The 20,847-nt window shown below is 38.8% G+C and overlaps 1 long non-coding RNA gene and 1 pseudogene across 3 annotated transcripts in view; both read right to left on the bottom strand.

Moving 5' to 3' along the window:
* Positions 1-20,847, bottom strand: part of LOC123798267 (uncharacterized) — a 174,859-nt gene that overhangs the window by 105,459 nt on the left and 48,553 nt on the right. The gene's annotated exons all lie outside the window — the stretch shown is intronic.
* On the bottom strand, positions 14,113-20,586 carry LOC148110811 (perilipin-2 pseudogene; annotated as a pseudogene).

Genomic DNA, 20,847 nt, shown 5'->3' with positions numbered 1-20,847 from the left:
GCTGTTGATCGTTATGTAGACATAATGAGATTTTATATATTTGTATAATAATGAGATTTTTGTTTGTTTGTGTGTTATCTTTACCCTATGTAGGCATTCTTGACTTTTTATAGCAGGGGTACATTGCTTTTGTAATTAGTAATTAAAAACAAAATAAATGTTTCCTTTAATTTTGAAATCACATAATGGTAGAACTAATGTCAAAAAGAAGACATGGCAATGAAAACACTTTTAAAAGACAATTTACTTGCAAAAGAGATTGCAAGGAAGTTTAGGTTTTAAAAGGACTAGGTATCCATATAAAAATTCAATATTTAATGAAAATTTCCACATAACTACCAAATTACCCAGTTTTCATTTTTTAGTTGTTTATGGTTAAAAAACAAAACAAAACAAAACAAAAACACAGCAATTTTCTCCCATGATTTCAAAAGACAGGGAGGAAGCCATTTCTGTTAGGAAGTACTTTGCAAGAAGGCTCAAGTTTTCACATCTTTTGAGATCTATTGCTAAACAAGGGGTTCCAGGTTTGTTGGTTTCTTTGCTTAGCTTTTGCTCTCATAATGTGATGTGTGCACTGTCCAGGATGAAAGTGTCTGACTGCTTTCACGTAAAACCCTTTGATTTGCCTTTTGCCTTGGCAGTCAGGAAGCTCAGAACAAACTTAATATATTTTACAGTTCTCCCGATATAATGATTTTTTTCTCTTCTTTACAACTTTTTTATCTCAATTTTTACCTTTATTTTTAACTGCCCTATGGAAAGTGCTTTTACTTTAAGCCGTATCAGTCTGTTTGGAAAGACTGGTGGCATAAACTATAATAACCATATTGACAGACTTCATGGTTTCATCTTTCCAGATATAAACTTTATTTACTATCCATGAAAATCAACTTCCTGGATCAAATAAAAAGATGATAAAATGGCTCATAAGTTTTCTGGACATCAAGCATTTTCTACCAAATAATAATTCAATGAGTAATGTATAACTAAATCAGAAACAGATTTAATTTCCCTTGAAATTCACATGGCTTTAGGCTAAGAGTTTAACATATATTATTTGCTGAGTTTGCTAAACCCAGATAAAAAGAGAATTAGCTGAAGTTTTCTAAACAACCAAAATTCTAATTTTTTCCTGTTCCAACTGAAAAAAAAATCAAATTGATAAGGCTCCTAATAACATAACAGAAATTATGAAGACCCCTCAAAAGAGTAATAATGAGGATAAAATGGACTCTCTTACTGTGGGTGTCCTTACTTCAGAGACCAAACTGGCACTTGAAAGTCCCTTCATAATAACCTATATATAACCAGGACTGAATTAAAATCCCAAGCCATCCTTCCTTGATTGTGGCACCATCACCTGCTCATGTGTGTTATTTCTCTCTCGAACTATGCTAAGCTTAAATACAAATTAAAAAATCTGTACCTAAAACAAACTTGTTTCCAGACTCCTAGGTAGGCTTAGAAGTCAATCTTGTCTTTGTGACAAATTTCTGTACTTTATATTAGAGAGATTGTAGAAAATAAGAAACAATTACCCCCATTGACGATATCTTTCCAAAATGGCATCTTCTTGACTCTTAAAGGGAGAGAGATTAAGGATTCATATACATAGGTTTTCTCTTTGAAAACTAGTCTTGGACAATGGATTTTTTTCTAATTTCATGACACTGTAAAACCTGTAACTGATTTTTTTTTCTCTCTTCCATGATCTATCAGACACATTTGCAACCCACTTTCGGCAACTGTGCCAGAAGGATTCTGTGATGAGTTTCTGTGTATGAGTCTTTGAGGTTCAACTTTTGCGCAACTTACTGTTTTAATCACTATTCAGTGAATTTAACCACTTCTCATATGCTAAATTAATGGGGTGGGGTTTTTTTTTGTTTTTTTTTTTTTGGTTTTGCTTTTTGTTTTTTGTTTTGGTTTTGGGCCACTAGTCAAATGGCTGCTTCCACCTGTCTCTCTGTCATTTCCTACCAAACTAACAGTTTACCCTTGGCCAGCAACACTATCTGAGTTTGTGCAGTGGACTGCCTGCACCTCTGTCTTTCTGGAATTATTTGAATATTTATTGCATTTTGTACATATTCTATAAAAAAGAGTTCAAAACTGAAAACTGAAAATATTTATAATATTGATACAAAGCACAGACTCCATAAATTTAAAACAAATCAACAAAGATGGAAATTAGTAAGTACACCAAAGCAGCAAGTCAGCCTCAATTCCATAGGCTTGTGTTGGTTGACTAGATATTTGATTACAAAGTAAAAGAACATGTTGAAATACTGGAAACTAGTATAACGCAAATACTGTGACTAAAAGACAAAGAACATTCCTTTTATTATGTGAGTCTTTGGGTCCACACTTGCAATACAGCTTTGTACACACTTTATAGTAACTTTATCTCTTTTGATTCACCTATTTTGCTTTTATTTTCCCTGTACCTACTGTTTTGTTTCGTTTTGTTTTGTTTTTTAGTTTGATAGCCTATTCAGTTTACAATGCTTGCTTCGATAAGCTTCCTCATCCTTTCTGGAATGAGGTTGAATATATAAATATAAATTAAATATTTACTGAACAAATGATGGCTTGCTTACCGTTTTATAAAGTACTAAGGAAAGTTATTTGCATTTGTTTTGCTCTTTGGGCAGGCTGTTGTGTTAGAAGGTTATGGGCTAAAAAGCCAGAAAGATTTAGATATGAAATTACAGGGAAGCCACTTAATCTTGCTGAATTTCTGTTTCCTTTTCTATAAAAACAGGGATAAAACCACCTTCCCAGGAATGGTGAGGATTTCATGATCTTGTCTGCATTTGGCATAGACAGTAATTACTCTGTAAGTGTAGGCTACTATTCTGATGATCACAAGCAGCTTATGGTTCTATGTTGTAAGTTTTGCTTCAGGTAATACATATATATTATATAGGTAATATACCATATCATATAAATACGACTAGAAGGTAATATATATCACAGCAACCATCTCTAATTTCTCTGGTTAACTTTTCTTTAAATATTTGTGATGAATTCTCTCCAAAAGGTCTCTCTGTAATTGAATATAAAACATTTTAGGGCATGGGGATGTCTGGATGGCTCAGTCAGTTAAGCGTCTGCCTTCAGACTTAGGTCATGATCCCAGGGTGCTGGGATCGAGTCCCACATTGGGACCCTTGCTCAACGGGGAGCCTTCTTCTCCTTCTGCCTGCCGCTCCCCCTGCTTGTGCTCTCTCTCACTCTGACAAATAAATAAATAAAATCTTTAAAAACAAAACATTTTAGGGCATGAGCTATGGTGGTTTTTACCTTAATTACAAACATTCAGGGAGTCACCTGGTTGTCGATTGTCCTGAAGATACGTGTTACTATCCTGACAGGGATAAAATAATGTTGGAAAGGAAAATAAGAATGGGTATCTTAACAAATACCTATAAAGGCATGACAATGGCCTGTATCCAAAAACAGGAAGAACTGAAGTTGGTATCTAGTGACTCTGCGTGGTATACAGCAACAGAGCCGAGCTGAGCTTGCAGGACGGGCAGCAGGCAGCTCTCTGACAATGTCATTGCAATGACCCAAGCCTTTGAAGTGGAGGAGAGTGGAAGTGGGATTAGCATGTTTCAAAAAGTAGGATAAAAGCTCTCCTCCTCCAAGGAAAAAGTCCCAATTTACTTAATTACTGACACTTATTATCTCACCTTGCAAGCTCTAATTATGTAAAGCAAATGCACTGGTGGTTCTCTCTTAATACTGCTATTTTGGAAGAGGACAACCATTAAATAATTGATAACCGGAGGTGGTCTCTGTTAGGAAGACTCCTCTGATCCAATGCACATAGCCTCGGACAGGGGACAAAGTCAACAAGTGAAGGGATCATTTTTCACAACTTCCAATTTCCTTGTTCATTTAACTAGACCACTCATGTTTTATGTAATGAGATGGAGAAAACTATATTTAGTACGATTTTTCTTGGGAAGAGTGCTGTATCTGCCTTTAAGAAATGCTTTAATATACTGACTGAAAGTAACAGGAATGTTTTTATTGTGTAAGAGTGACTGGAAAATCTATCAAAAGTGGAGGATGTGATCCAGGAGGGAAGCTCGTCAACAGAGAGACTCAAGAAGACTAGTGAGGCTGAATGAAGATGTCTCCCGCTTGCACCCCATCAAGGCCAGCCCGCTCAAAAGCCTGGTTATTTTGGGACTACAATTTCTTTCTATCCTACCTCCTTCCCCGAAGATGACGATGATGGCTGTGCAGCTATGCTGGCGCCTTTGCACTGTGGCGCGCATCTCTCTGCAAAATTAATTACTCAACCAAATACCAAAAGAACTTTTCTAAGTGATTTTCTCACCTCCCAAAAAGTCATTTTCCTCTTCGTTGAATTTGACCAGTCAGTTAAATTCTAAAGCCTATTATTCGTGCATCACTTATGCAATGAGTCCCCCCCATCACCTCCTTGTCAATTTGCACCTGTTCAGCTGGCTTGCTTTTATTAAGGTTATTTATGGGGTGTGGAGGAGCATTCCTTCTTATATTAAGAATTAATTATAGGATCAGTTGGATGTGGCTTGTACAAAAGTACTAAGCCTATCAAATTTTCTTTCCCAGAAAAGAAAAATATAATATTCCTATAAGAATGAAATTGGACCAGATATTTTTTTCTAAAATTCTTGTAATGTTTGACCTCAAGCAAAATATTAAGGATGAGCTGCATTAAGGAGTGTATCTCTAATGTTTTATTTGTGTAACCTGAGTTACTCCAGGCTTCTCACCAGATTGTGGAAACAGATGGGCAGGCAGTAATAGTAAAAACCCAGATATCACTAATGTTTCCTCCCCCCAACTCCCCACCTTGTCAAGGCAATACCTCTAAACTCCTACACAGGGTACTGCCTCACTGTGCCCCCAGCAAATGTTTCTGGAAGTCCCCAGGTCTTTTTCACAGATGTGCATGCAAATCCTTGCTGACCTCCACCACTGCCTAACTGAGCACCTAGTATAAAGCACCATGCACCTTAGCTTGATGGCACCTGCTGAATACTACCAAATCTGTTGTGTACTTGCCATTTTCCACAGGCACCTATTGGGCACCAGTCTGTCTGCTGGACACCCACAATCTGCCCCTGTGCATCTGCTGCATTTGGCCATGTCTGCTGGCACCACTATCCCTTGCCCCCACTGAGTCACTGAAGTCTCTTAATTGTCAACGCAACACAGTTTTCTATTTAAAAGTAGGAGACAATGCCATTCTCCCCTTATGTTAAGTTCTATTTAAGGGTCCCTACACACTGCTGCTGATACGGTCAATATTCTATAGTCTAAATGAAATTAGTTCTTATTAAGGTATGATTTTATAACCTCCCCAGATAGGGCCTGTATGGGTAACTGTATAAGAGAATACAGTTTGTGCCCAAATGAAGAGTCGAGTGCAGACACTTCTGGCCAAGCTATTGGTGAGAGACTAAATCTCCTTGGAGGACGAAGAGCCCTTTTCTTCCCACAAAGGCTACATTATCTTGCTGAGCCCCTGAGCCTTGTACTCCTGGGGCTACATCTGACCAAAGGAGGTGCCCTTCCCTAGTTTGCACAACAGTGCTACAAGGCAGCAGCCTAGGACACAGGCATCTATTTATAGTGGGGGTGGGGCTGGGAACCAAACCAAGTGACAGACGCCACACAGTTTCAGAATCACCCTTCTCTCCACCTTCTCAGAACCAAGAATCATGGCTTTCCTACTTAATCAAATGCATTGTGCACAACTCCATTTTTCTTCAACGACTGATCCCGGAAGGCCCCTGGGTCCTTGTGCAAAGGAGCTTCTGGAAATCCCTCTCCACTAATTTACCAGATATGATCAGATATAGATTAGTATCCCTTAGACAGAAGCTACAATCCTACTGTCATTAAATAGTCCTGTACGGTGTCTTAATGCTTGATGTAATTTTTCACAAAATCATTTATAAAATAATATTTGATAGGTTGAATAATACTTTGATCCATAAATTGAAGTAAGAATAAATCAATATTGTCAGATATTAGCTACACTCCCAGGGCCCACATTCACCTTAGGTTTGCATTGTTCTGCCCTTAAGATGGGCCAGTCCTCGACACAGGGGTGGTAGGGAGCATAGAGATACAAGCTTGTTCCTCCACAAGTCTTTAGGCAACATTTGGTGGCTTGAGAAACACTTTGATTTCATGAGAAGAGAACAAAATTTAACATCAAAAGACTTGGGTTCTAACTCTAGCATTGCCACTGGTTCTGGCCATGGCCAATTTTCTAAGCCATAAAATGATGGCAAAATCCATTCTGCTTATTTCACGTGGTTGTTATGAATACCAAATGAAAATATTTGAGAAACTATAAAAGCACTAGATAAATGTAAATCATTGTTACCATCTGCTATCCACAAGGACCTAGAAAACATTTTATAATGACAGGCTCTTCATGTAATGATTCTTACTAAAATGAGATATTATTTTAATATACAAATAGAGAAAAAGACATATATACATATATCTGCCCATTACTGCATCACATTTTCAAGGAGCACTTTTATTACAATTAAATTTCAAAGGATAATTATTCCTTTCATTTAAAAATTATTACACGAGTTGCTAATGTCAGCAATGTGCATGTGTATAAACAATTCATCTCCCAACCTCATGATACATATGAAAGAGCACTGAAGGGGCAGTGCCAAGCCCTGGATCCATGTCAACTGGCTATATGAATTTGAGCAGGGTGCCATGAGTATGACGATTTAAAGAAACAGAATCAATCAAATACTTGAATTTAGTCTTGCCAACAGATAGAGTAATATATTGCCTTAAGAAAATCTGGGTTCTTTCCTAGGACTTGCTGTAGATATCTTTCTCATTTCTCCTCAAGCTGATTAGAGAAATGAAAGAGACATAAATTATCCTAAAAAGAGGTACTCTGGTAGTTGAAAGAGTGTTGAGCAAAGAGGTAGGCTGCTTGTGCATGAGAGATGGTAACAAAGTACAGTTAATTACTGAAAAACTAAAACTGAGAGGGCCACAGAAGAACCAGTCAGAGTAAGTGAAAGAGTACTCCTCATTTACTTCTAACGACATTTAGATAACATTTATCTTAATGTTGTGCTTAGGTCACTCAGTCCGTTGAGTGTTTGTTGGTTTTGGCTCAGGTCATGACTTCAGGGTCATGATCTCAGGGTCCTGTGGTAGAGCCCCAAGTCCAGCCCCATGTCAGGCTGAGAGCGGGCTCAGTGCTGATTCAGCTGGAGATTCTCTCCCTCTCCATCTCCCTCCACTTCTGTTCCTCCCCCTGCATGCTCGCTCTCTCTCGCTCACTCAATCTCTCTCAAATAAATAATATCTTAAAAGAATATATTTATCTGGTTTATTTACTGATGTATGAAAATAATTCCTTTTGCTCTTGTACGTAAATCTTTTTGTATTTCTTACATACTAGCTCTGAACTTCCATAGAGTCAGGGCAAAAGGAAAACAATGGACTACACTGCTATCATCGCCTACTAAAAGGAAGCATTAACAATTCTTCGGATAAACATAATAGAGCTTATGGAACCCATTTCCAATGAAAATTATGTCAAGAATGTAGGGGGGGAAGCTAGATAATGATGAACTAATAAGACAAATGCGTAGAAAGTATTAAAAGCAATTTCCTAGTCTGTTAAATGTTGGAAAGTCAACTGGAATATCAGTCAATTGTTCGTGTTAAACAAGGCATGAAAACAGAAAAGGGTTCTTTGTGTTACTTTTCAATTGGATACAGTTCTTACACAACTCACTATTCATTTCTGAGTTAGGCATCCACGGATTCTTATGATATGTTTGTGTGTGTGTGTGTGTGTGTGTGTGTGTGTGTTTCTTTGGAGACCTAGCAGGACTTTTGTAAACTATATTTGTAGATTCACCTGAAGTTGCAAATAAATATATAGGGAAGTGCCACAAATCCTTCATTCTTTCTCCCCCAATACTGAACATCTTGCACACTTACTACACAATAACAAAACCAGGAAATTGACATTAGTGCATTCCACAGAGCGTATTCAGATGTCACACATTTATGTGTGTGTGTGCGTGTACGTGCATGTGGTTTTATGAAACTTTGTCACATGTGTAGCCTTATGTAAACTACCATAATCAAAATAGAAAACTATCTCATAACCACAAAACTTCCTCTCCAAATCTCCAACCCTCAATCTCTGTAATTGTGTTATTTCAAGAATGTCATAAAAATGGAATCATACAAGATTGGCTCTTTTCACTCAGAATAATTTCCTTGAGGTCCATCTTGTTATGTGCATCAAATTGAGTTTTAAATCCAAAAGAAGTCATCATTCTTCGGATGTCTCCTTTGAAAGTCAGTCCATGTAATTATAAATGTGTATCCTCATTTGGTAAGAAAAACATGTCCTTTTAGACGAGGCGACTACTTATCAGACGTGATCCTATTATTCCTGTCTTATTTTAAGTAATACTATTCTTTATCTATTCAGATAATTACGCTCAGAACATCTGACTAGCTACAAAAAAAAAAAAATCTTGTTCTTACATAAGCATTCTAGATAAATTGGTTCAGTGTCTTACATTACAGTTTATTAATTTGACTAAACTTTCTATTGACAAAAATCTGTGCTTCATGAGGAAAATATAGGTTACTTCATAAACATTTCGTCTGAAGTTAATGTAGCAATGATGGACAGCAACATTCTTAAAACAGTTTGTGGTAGAATGAACAACTGTTAATCTCTTAAAAGAAAATGCGTTGAACAGTTGGGGGGGCGGGGGAGGTAAGAAAGTATATCCTCAATCTCTTTAAGCTCCCCTCGTCTTCTTGCTCTAACCGAAATTTGACCTTCCCCTGAGAACTCTATTTCCCTGCAAGTAATACCTATTTTCTTTCCACACTGAATCACCTATGCAAGGTCTAGAGATAAGGTGAGCCACTTCCAGAACATTCTCCCTCCACCCTAGAATACTCCAGCTTTTAAGTTCTTGCTATCAAGCCATGTCAGCTGCTGTCCCTCCTTGCTGTAGTCATCTACAGATCCCTAGGTCACTCGCTGTCACAAGTATTGAGGATTCATATATCCATTCAAATGATTCTTCTAACATTTTGACCTCACAGTGTCCTGGTCCTTTCCATGCCAAAGATCTTGTCCTCTAACCCTGTCTCAGCCACCTACTCACATGGTCATGCCCTCAGACATTGCTATTACCAATCACTATACACCCTCCAAAATCTCAAATTCCAACTTCCGAGCACTCCCTAACTTTGCATCCGAGCACTCCCTAACTTTCCACCTCACCCTCTTTGGTAGCTTGACCCAACAACTCCACAGTCCACAGATCATATGTCCATTTGATTCTCCATTGTCTCTCACCCTTTCATGTCTTCACTTCACACTTTATCCAATTTAGCTTCCATGATCTATAATTTTTTTAAACATCTATTTATTTTAAAGAGAGAGAGCACATGCATGAGTGAGAGCAGAGGAAGGGGCAGAAGGGGAAGGGCAGAGGGAGAGAGGCAAAGAGAATCTTCAAGCAGATTCCCGATTGAGTGCAAAGCCCAACCTGGGGCTTGATCCCAGGACACTCAGATCATGACCCAAGCTGAAATCAAGAGTTGGACACTCAACCGACTGAGCCACCCAGGTGCCCTCCATGATTTACAATTATAATTACACTCCTGCAGACCTCTTCAATTTCCTCACCCTTTTTGTTGTCTATAGTACTCACATGTCCAAACCTCATCCTTGGTGAAATACATCACTCAGCCTACTTTGTGACACTTTGCACAGTTGAGAGTGACTGGAAAAACAGTGTTGGTGACTGGTCTCAATTTAAATTCATGACTTACATGCCCTTGGTTTAGCAAAACTATTACATTTCCCTCAGGCATTTACTTTCTCTCTCTTCTGGATGATTATTCACAGTTTTTCCTCTTCTCTCAAATCTGGAACACTTCCGACCTCATCTCACGCTCAGAGGATACCCTTGCTTCCTATTTCACTGACAGAATAGAATAAACCAGAGAGAGCTTCCATAAGCTCTCCCCACCTTTCTACAAGCCTACATGCTTCTGTGCCCATACACTCTGTCTTCTCTCCAGTTACTATGGAAAAACTGGCTGTGGCCCCCTTATTCACTTGTGTGTGGATTCCATCACTTCTTGGCTCCTCAAGGACATAGCTTCTACAATCTCTCCACAACTGGCATTATTAATATTCAATCTCTACTTGATCATTTCTGTCAATATACACACTTATAATATCTCCCATGTTTTAAAAAACCCTCTTGATCCCATTCTCCCCTCCAGCTCTTCCCCCATTCTCTGCTGTCCTTTACAGAGAAACTTATAAAGCATTGCCTCCACTCATTGTCTTTAATTCCTCACCTTTAATTCTCCCTTTTGAACCCACTATACTTTTACTCCCACCACCCCAACAAAACTGCTCTGATCACAGCAATACTTAATCCTCACTTTATAACTGAATTCTCGGTTCTCAATTTAATTGATGGATCAGTTGCATTTGACAAAATTGATCACTCCTCCTCCTTGAAACACTTACTTCAGGACTCTGCACGTTCATGGTTTCCCTTCTATCTCCTCAAAGTTCACATGTTCTCATAACCTCAGTCATTGGTTTTTCTTCATTCACTTCCTAGGGGATCCCATCCAGTCTTATAACTTTAAATACCATCTATATGCTAATAATTCCCAAATTGATTCTCCAGGCCAGTTCTCTCCCCTGAACTCCAGGCTCATATATCTAAGTTCTGATCAACCTCTTCATGTGGATGTCTCACAGTTACCTCAAACATGACATATCCAAAAATAAAATTCGGATTTCCCCCTCCAAAGCCTCTTCCTCACACAGTATTCCCCATCTCAGTGAAAAACCTGGGAATCACCCTTGATTGGTCTTTCTCTCTCACTTGTCCCATCCAATCTATTAACAAATCTTATCAACTCTATCTTCAGAATAGACTCGAATTCTGACCTCTTCTCACACCACCTCTAATGCTAGCACCCTAGTTTTCAAGCTACCATAACTCAACTGGATTATAGCAATAGCCTCTGAATTCCTCTACCAACTTCCATTCTTACCCATCTTATAATCTGTTCTCCACAACACAGCCATAATGATCTTTTTAAAAAATATAAGTGAAATTATCTTACCCCCTGCTTAAAGCTCTCCAATCCATTTCCAGCTAACTTGGAGTAAAAGCCAATGACCTTACAATATCTTATAAGGTCTTACATTGTCCCACCTCATCCCTTAATCATTTTCCTTTTTTCACATTCTCTTCTTGCTAGTCCAGTCCCCAGGCTGTTTCCTGAACATAGTAAGCACATAGGGTCTTTATATCTGTTATTCTCCTACATGGACAATTCTTCACTGGTTACAGTCTTGGCTCACAACCTTACTTCCCCTGAATCTCTGCTCAGATGAACCCTATCCCCGACCTTGACCACCTAACCTTTTTGTTTTGCTTCATTTATCCCTTTAAGTCTTACCATCTTCAGATATACCATCATTTATTCATTACTTGTTTCAGCACCTCCCTCCCACAGCAGAATGTAAGCTTCCTAAGGGCAGGGACTGTGTTCAGCACTATGAAAGTAGATGGCACAAAGTAGATGGCCACTATTTATTGAAAAATATTTATTGTTTACTTATGATACAAAAAATACAATAGCCATCCAAGTTATCTTTAAATGTTAAAGAAACGTGTTTCATTACTCTTTTGAGTTAAAATTTGAGTTTTAAAGAATTTTATTTATTTTTTTTTAAAGATTTTATTTATTTATTTGACAGAGATAGAGACAGCCAGCGAGAGAGGGAACACAAGCAAGAGGAGTCGGAGAGTGGAAGAGCCTGATGTGGGGCTCGATCCCATAACGCTGGGATAACGCCCTGAGCCGAAGGCAGACGCTCAACTGCTGTGCCACCCAGGCGCCCCGAGTTTTAAAGAATTTTAAAAGAAATTTTAGAGTTAAAATTTGTAAGATTTTTCAGGTGCCTGGGTGGCTCAGCTGTTAAGCGTCTGCCTTCAGCTCAGGTCATGATCCCAGGGTCCTAGGATCAAGCCCCACATCAGGCTCCTTGCTCAGGAAGGAGTCTGCTTCTCCTTCTCCCTTTTCTCCTCCCACTTCTTGTGTGCGTGTGCTCACTCACATGTGTGCATGTGCACTCCCTCTCTCTTTCAAATAAATAAAATCTTTTTTAAAAAGTTTTTAAATCGTATTAATTGACATTCAAGGGAACTTATTTGGGCATTATCTTCAACACAAAGAACTAGAGGAAAGATATTTATGTCCCAGATTAATTTTTTAAATTTATTATGAAACAATTTCAAGCCTACAGGAAAGTCGCAAGAATAGTATAAAGAATTCCCATGTATTCTTCACTATGTTTGTACTCATTAACATTTTTCTACATTTACTTCTACATCATTTTCTCTCATGCACACACGCAAGGGACTAAGTTGCAGATATCATACTCCTTTATTCTTGAACACTTCAATGTACATGCTGGCTTCTTAATACCTACTAATTTCAAATGGAAATAATAAGTAAACTAAAAATACTACTAATTGACTACATGGAACATTACAGGCCCACAATGCAATTCTAACTTTATGAATTCAGATTATTAAAACAACACATATACTGCATTATTGTGACTCAGTCTCTTCATGAGCAATGTACATTCTTTACTTTATCCCTCTTATTAAAAAGTATAGAAATACCTAAAAATATGCAATAACTTATTGAGCTTGAGCAATAAAAGGAGATGTCTGTAGAAAATACTTGAATTGGAGCTGTTGGTCTTATATATTCATATTGCTACCAGAAAAATAAGTACAATCATGGAACACTACATCAAAAACTAAGGATATGGGGGCGCCTGGGTGGCACAGCAGTTTAGTGTCTGCCTTCGGCTCAGGGCGTGATCCCAACGTTATGGGATCGAGCCCCACATCAGGCTCCTCCGCTATGAGCCTGCTTCTTCCTCTCCCACTCCCCCTGCCTGTGTTCCCTCTCTCACTGGCTGTCTCTCTCTCTCTCTGTCAAATAAATAAATAAAATCTTTAAAAAAAAAAAAAACTAAGGATGTACTGTATGGTGACTAACATAACATAATAAAAAATTATTATTAAAAAAATAAGTACAGACATATATTATAGATGCAGTAGGGGGTGACCACAAAGTTCTAGGGGGGAAAATGATAACAGCAATCTTCATAGCAATTTCCAAGTAGAGGACATTATGTTGTACAGAGGCAAAGGGGATCAGAAAGAAGGAAGCATTTGAGCTGAACTGAGTGGCATATAAATAAATATAAATATAAATATATTTATGTAAATATAAATATAAATAAATTAGTAGCCAATAAATAAGAAAAGGAGAAGAGGCCACATCTCACAGAACACATGGCAAGAACAAGGGCCCAGACACCTGCACCCCAACGTTTGTAGCAGCAATGTCCACAACAGCCAAACTATGGAAAGAGCCCAGATGTCCATCGACAGATGAATGGAGAAAGAAGATGCGGTATATATACACAATGGAATAGTACTCAGCCATTAAAAAAATGAAATCTTGCCATTTGCAATGATGTGGATGGAACTAGAGGGTATTATGCTAAGTGAAATAAGTCAGTCAGAGAAAGACAATCATCATATGATCTCACTCATATGTGGAATTTAAGAAACAAAACAGAGGATCATAGGGAAGTTAGGAAAAAATGAAATAAGATGAAGTCAGAGAGGGAGACAAACCATAAGAAACTCTTAATCATAGGAAACCAACTGAGGGTTGCTGGAGGGGAGAAGGGTGGGGGATGGGGTAAATGGGTGATGGGCATTAAGGAGGGCATGTGATGTAATGAGCACTGGGTGTTATATACAGCTGATGATTCATTGACTTCTACCTCTGAAACTAATACATTTTATGTTAATTAACTGAATTTAAATAACAAAATAAATTAAAATCAAAAGAATAAAAAACTAAATAAACTGCCCAAGAGAAAGGAAAAAAAAAGAACAAGGGCCCAGAGGTTAAAAAAAAAAAAAAAAAGGTGAAACGTGTGCCTAGGGAGCACCAAAGAGACCCTTCTGATTGGAACAGGTGTGTACTAAAAGACAGTAGCACAAGAAAATGCTGTCAAGGGAGGCGGGATGTTACTGAAGAAGACCCCACAGATTGGCCTATGGGTTCTGACCCACTGAAAGTATTGGAGCAGAGAAGAGAAATGAAAACCACTGAAGATATTCAAACAGAAACATGAAATGCTCAGAGTGGGGCTCTAGGAATATTTTTAGAACAATAAGACATTGAAAAGCAATTTGGAGAGAACCACAACAATCCAGCGATGCTAGAGCCATCAGGAAGGCAAAAGTATTAAAGCTTAATCAAATGAATGAGAAGAAATCAGTTATTATTTCTCTTGGGCCTAGATATCTAAAAAATGATTAACAGTATTGTAATAAATCAGAAACCCCCTTAGAGGGTAATCTTTATGAGAAAGGAGAGTACATCATCTCTGTTCAACAATGTATGTATCCCTTGTGGCTAGTATACATGGTACCTGGTGATCATTCAGTCCATATGTGTTCAAAAGGTGAATAAATTAATTTAGGAGAATAAATTAAAAGATCACTTTAGGACAAAATAAATTTTTGAGAGCATGTAGAAATAACCATCAGACAATTAGAAATAAAGAACTGAATACTGAGAGTTTGTCAAACTGAATTGATCTAAAACTTACTGGATGTGTTTAAATATACTTAGCTCTAGGGATTAGAAAATAATAATAAGATACTGTTTCCCACCTTCATTGTGTTAATGGTTTATTAGACTAGAAATCCAAATTTTAGATTGATTTCCTAGATAGGAGTAATCTTTCAATCAGACCTTCAAGGTAAGGAGTGCATAGAAAAAAGAAGTTTTATTTCTTTTTTTAAGATTTTCTTTTTTAAGCTCTACCCCCCAACATGGGGCTCAAACATTCGACTCCAAGATCAAGAGTCCAGTTGCATGCTCTACCGACTGAGCCACCCAGGCACCCAAGACAGAAGTTTTAGATCAGAAGATTTAAGAGCACCTATTTAATGGATGAAAGGAAGAGGAAGAACCTAAGTAAGAAACAGACAAAGACTTTCAGAGAGGTCAGGAGGAGAATGAAGGGAACGTAATGTCACAGAAGCCAACAAAAGTGAGAGTTTCAATATGTGTGATACTCTTGAGAAGGCCGCTTATTTTAAAGCAGGCTACTGTCTAGAAAATGTTAGCAGTAAAAACGGATGCAAGAGAAGGTTAAGAAACTAAAGACATAAAATATAAGTTACCCTTTTAAGAAACATGGCAATGAAAGAAAAGACATGGAAGAAAAGGACAATTAATTCAACATCAAGAAAAAGTAATTGCCATTTAGAATCATGCAAAACTGACTTTTTTTTTTCCAGAAAAGAAGGGATTAGGTACAGAAAAAAATGGCAATCACCTTCCTTTTTTGCTACTTGTGCTCTTTGCATATTTCCCTTGTTGTCCAAATCACACCACAGTATAACTAGGTCTGTATTTTTGTCTCCGCTTCTTGACTGTCCTCACTAAACTATCTCATTCTCCTTTGTAGCCCTAGCTCCTGGCATAGGGGACACTCCAAGTTTGTAGAGCTTGAACTGAAAATTCAAGACGCAAGAGAATCATTGAAGGAGCTTGGTCCTGAAGGAAGTAGGAGAGTTTGAAGTGGAGGAGAAGAGCTTGGGGGAGAAAAAAAGGACACATCTGCCTTTGAGACAAGGGAAGAGAACCGGATTTGAGAAGTAGAGGCATAGTGGAGAATAGAAAGGAGGGAAACTGAGGAAATCCCATCAGATGAACAAGATCTGGTTAAGTAGGATTGGTCTGCTGAAAGGTACAGGAGGGAAAGCTGAGGAAAGTGGAACACATGGGATGAGAATTAATAAAAGGACCAAGCTAGACGTGCTAGTCTCACTAATTCACACTCACTAATAATACTTAGTTCAGTCGTTCTCAATCCTAAATGCGTATTAGAATCACCTGGAAACTCTTTTTAAAAAATAATTTATATTCCTGTCTGTAGAAATTCTAATTTAAGAAATCTGGATAAGACTCTGGCATTTTTAAAACCTTCAAGTATCAGTAATGTGCAGCCAAAAATTAAAACCTCTGGCTTGGTAGATTTTTGGTATTTAAATGGAAAGCACTTAACATCAATTATTGGTACTGGATTTCAAAGAGAGGAAAAAACAACAGGATACAGGTAATGTCACGTCTATAAAGGCAGTCAATGGGATAATTCTACGTACAAAATTTCATTGACTCTCTACTTTGACTGTTATGAAAGAAATTATCAATGATGGTGCTCATTTCTCTCTACAGACTCACAGCTTCTGTGAAGGCAAGTCATCCTTAATGGTATTTCTCTCTCTGTGCCTCTGTCCCTGTCTCTGCCTTTCTGTCTTTCTCTCTCTCTTTCAAGTTATAGGTTGGAGCCGCTCTGCTGATCTGAATGCAGTTTGTTATTTTATGCAAATTAAAATGCAAAACTTAATCTATTCCTATATAGTACCAGATAGCTAAGGTCCAGCAATGGAAAGATCTCCATTTATTGATATTTTTACTACCATCACTGACACAAATACGATCACTTCACACAGTCCTGCTCTATAAAGCTATAATCACATCATCAATGAGTGGAAATGAGCCTGCATTTACTTGACAAACGGATTAGAGGAGATTGAATGCACTGTGTTAAGGATAATGTATCTGCCAAAGAAAGGAAAACACTCTAAATAAAAAAACACCAGACTCTACCTAGTTCTGACATAATGGGAGTAGTTAATGTCCACCATAAAGAGATACATGCAACCTGTTCCTGCAAATTTTTATTTCTTTTGTTTCAATTACATACTTAGGAAGCAACAAAGAATGTGTGACACAATCTAATGGTAGAACTTTTTTTTAAACTACAGTTGACCTTTGAATAATGTGGAAGTTAGGGGTACTGACCGCCCCCCCGGCCCCCGTCCATGCAGTCAAAAATCTTCATATAACTTTTGACTCCCCCAAAACTAAATTACTAATAGCTTCCTACTGACTGGAAGCCTTACCACTAACATAAATGGTTGATTAACACATATTTTAAATGTCATATGCATTATCTACTGTACTTTGACAATAAGAGAAAAGAAAATGTTACGAAAATCATAAGGAAAATACACTTACAGTACTGTACTGTATTTATTGAAAAAAAAATCCACACATAAGTGGTCCTGTGCAGTTCAAACCTGTGTTGTTCAAGAGTCAACTGTACAAAGCAAGTTTCTTCCATTCAAATTTAGTGGGAAGAATAGCTAGCATTTTTTTAGCTTCTTATTACATGCCCGACACGGAGCTAAATGTTATTTCATCTAATCCTTACCATATCAGCACAAGATAACAGCTATTATTACTCCTGTTTTACAGAAGAGAAAATTAAATTTCAGAAAGAAAAACTTGCCCATAATCACAGAACCTATAGACGGTAAAATCAGGATGGAACCCAAATCTTTCAGCAAGCCCAAGTACATAACAATTATGTTATATTACACCTCAGAAATGAAAGAGAAAGCAATTACATGCAAGTCTCTTGATTGCTCTCCTGTGTGTTTTCTCCAGAGTCTTCCCTCTTGTGTTCTTAAACTTTTTGAAATGAAAACTTGCCTGGCTAAGAAAGGGTCCTGGATATTCTTTTGCACAGAACAAGAGAATGCTGATACTATGTAAGGTTTTGTTGTCACTGACTTTCTTTGCTTATTTTTTTTTAAAAGAATGCGTTTCAGTCCACTTGCATAACAAGCTATTTGCAGGAATTTTGAGACAAAGGTTGGAGAAGTAGTCAATGTAAGCATATTGAAGGACAAAGGCTACAGAAAACTACATAAAATGTTTCTACTGTTTAGATTTATGTTACTCTATTGCCATCTTCTGGTTTTATTCTAAAATGCATTTTATAAATGTTAATCTGGTTGTGCGGCTGGGCGAGAATCTCTGTCCTAGCATTAAGTATTACAGAATGTGAACTCTGGAGGTTGCAACACAGCGTGGCCTTAAACTAAGCTCTTCACTTTATGAGTTTACTTATTTGTTAACAAATTTATTAATTAAACAAGTTTTAATTAATCTGGTACTGAGCTGAGCACCTGTAATAGAACAGCCATGGTCATTCCATCAGGAAAAACCGGAGCCTTAAGAAAAATAAAAGGCTTAGTTGAAGCCACCCAGGTGTTCCATAGACACATGGCAGCCAGAATTTATCAGCACCCAGTTACAGATATTCTTCAGTGTTATATGAAGCACTTAATTAGCACCACTGGAACAGACATATAAAGCAATACAAGAAAACAGTATCTAGCCCTTGTCGACACCGTTCCACTCTTAAACTCCACCGTTCTGCCCTTTGAACTCCATGCCCAGGATTACTGATGCATTGTAGTCAGCAGCTCACAAGCTGCAGAATGTTACCCATTATCATACTTAAAACACTATAGCTATAATGCGACGCAATAAACTCACATGTATCTATAGGACTCATTCCTTCATGAAAAATTTTAAAAACTAAAGTTGTACAGTCATGCTTTGTGAGACAGTGAGATGAAGCCTGCTCAGACCGGATGAGCAGACACCAACCCACACCACAACCCATATGAAGGTGTTTTTATTCAACACAAACAAACAGCAACAATGATAAAAGGATGCGACCACAAAGGCACTGAAACTTTCTGGGAGTCCTGGCTAGGCTCTGACCAACCTATCATTCTTTTCGTACCAGCCAGGGAAACAACAGAACTCATCTGCTAATGCCAAAAATTGTAAAGCTCTTTTTCTTTTTTTTAGATTTTATTTATTTATTTGACAGAGAGAGAGACAGCCAGCGAGAGAGGGAACACAAGCAGGGGGAGTAGGAGAGGAAGAAGCAGGCTCCCAGCAGAGGAGCCTGATGTGGGGCTCAATCCCACAACACCGGGATCACGCCCTGAGCGGAAGGCAGACGCTTAACAACTAAGCCACCCAGGCGCCCCAAAAATTGTAAAGCTCTTAATCCAGTTAGAAATGACTACAACTGAGGGCCTTTTCTCTAGTTAGTTGCTTCCCCAATTCCGAGTTGTCTAGTAGGTTAATTTCAACATCACAGAAAGTCTCCTCTGGCTGGCTGCCCCATGTACTGGTGATTAAGGACAGCGTTAATGTGTTCTGTGCTCAGGCCGCTGGGCCTCCAGACTGCTGTGTCCTTCTGTGCACCGCTGTCCTGGGCATTCTGAGATTCAGTCAGCAGAGGAGAAAAGGGACCTACCAGCCAGTTGAGAGGCTTGCTGTTAACAAGATAATCCATCACATCATCTAAAGACTCCCTCATTTTCTGCAACTCCCCCTTGCTGGAAGTGAGGAGGCCGTCAGACACTTCCTTAAAGGAGGCAGCATTGCAGAACTCTGGGTCAATGTCACCAGCCATCACCCCCCCCCCCAAGTGACTGGCCTGACCTTGGAGGTTCTGTGGTAACCTTCGCTATTAGACAGCAGGGTGTGGCACGTGGTCTGGAGCTGCTGAGTCAGGTTGTGGGCAGTCGCAAGAGGACGGGACTCAATGTGCTCAGCAAAGTGGGATTCTTCTGTATCATCATGGCCAATGCTTCTCTTCTACTCCACCCAGGAGAGATAGAACTTATCCTGAGCACCTTGAATTTTCCGGTTGGCACTATGTATATTCTTCCTGGCAAATTCAATCAGATTAACAGTGGAATGGAGCTAAGAAATGGTCTCTTCCCTTTTTTGCTTGGCTTCCTTAATCCTGTTAAGGCCTGCTGGTAGGCACGTGAACAGAGCTTGGTAGACAGGGATCCCAGCCTAATGGAATAACTTGGCTTCTGAACCATCTCAAACCCTTCAACTTTTTTTGCTTCTTTTTCTAGTTCTTTCTCAGTGAGAGGGAGGTACTGGTCTACCAGCAACTCTGATTCGGTGAGCACATTTTCTACTCCGTGCTCACCAGCTGCATCATCCCACTGCCCAAGACTGTGTTAATGCTGCCATCGGCCATAGACTTGGTCTTTGCTACACTGCCAATCACTGCTCCTTTGGCCTTTTCCATCACCCCAGTGATGGTGCTGGCCATGGAATCTTCAGTCCTGGTCACAGTAGTTGTCACAGCATCTTTTGCCCCAATCACAGCACCTCTGGCATTGGCAACAACCTGGTTTGTTGGCTGATTCAGAATAGGCAGTTTCTCCTCAATCCTGTGTAGCCCCTTACAGGCATAGGTATTGGCAACGGCAATATGTGACTCTAGCTTCTGGATGACGGGCAGAGCACTCGTCACAGCCACGGAAGGGATAGTCTTCACACCGTCTCTGCCACCTCACACACAGACTGATCCTTTGTACGGATATAAGCTGAGGAGACAAGGTCGTATGTAGAGCTCACCAAGGGAGCGTAGGTTGGCTACCCGAGTCACCACCGTCGGTTGCGGATCAACTGCAACAGATGCCATTTTTCTTCCTGGAGAAAGAAATGTACAGACAGCAGCCCAGAGGACAAGGTCCAGTGAGTCCTTGTGGCATTCCAACAATTTGTTTGTTCGTTTAATTTTTCGGTTTGTTTGAGAGAGAGAGAGAGAGCAGGGAGCAGGTGCAAAGAGAGTAGGAGAGAGAAAATCAATCAGACTTTCCACTGAGGGCAGAGCTCACCATGGGACTTGATTTCAAGACTCCGAGATCATGACCTAAGCCAAAATCAAGAGTTGGACACTTAACCGAC

Source organism: Ursus americanus, chromosome 1, assembly GCF_024610735.1.
Source record: "Ursus americanus isolate L20-20 chromosome 1, mUrsAme1.1.p, whole genome shotgun sequence".
In the NCBI taxonomy this organism is placed as follows: Eukaryota; Metazoa; Chordata; class Mammalia; order Carnivora; family Ursidae; genus Ursus; species Ursus americanus.
The sequence above is the reverse complement of the archived record's forward strand: the minus strand, read 5'-3'. Positions and strand labels throughout refer to the sequence as shown.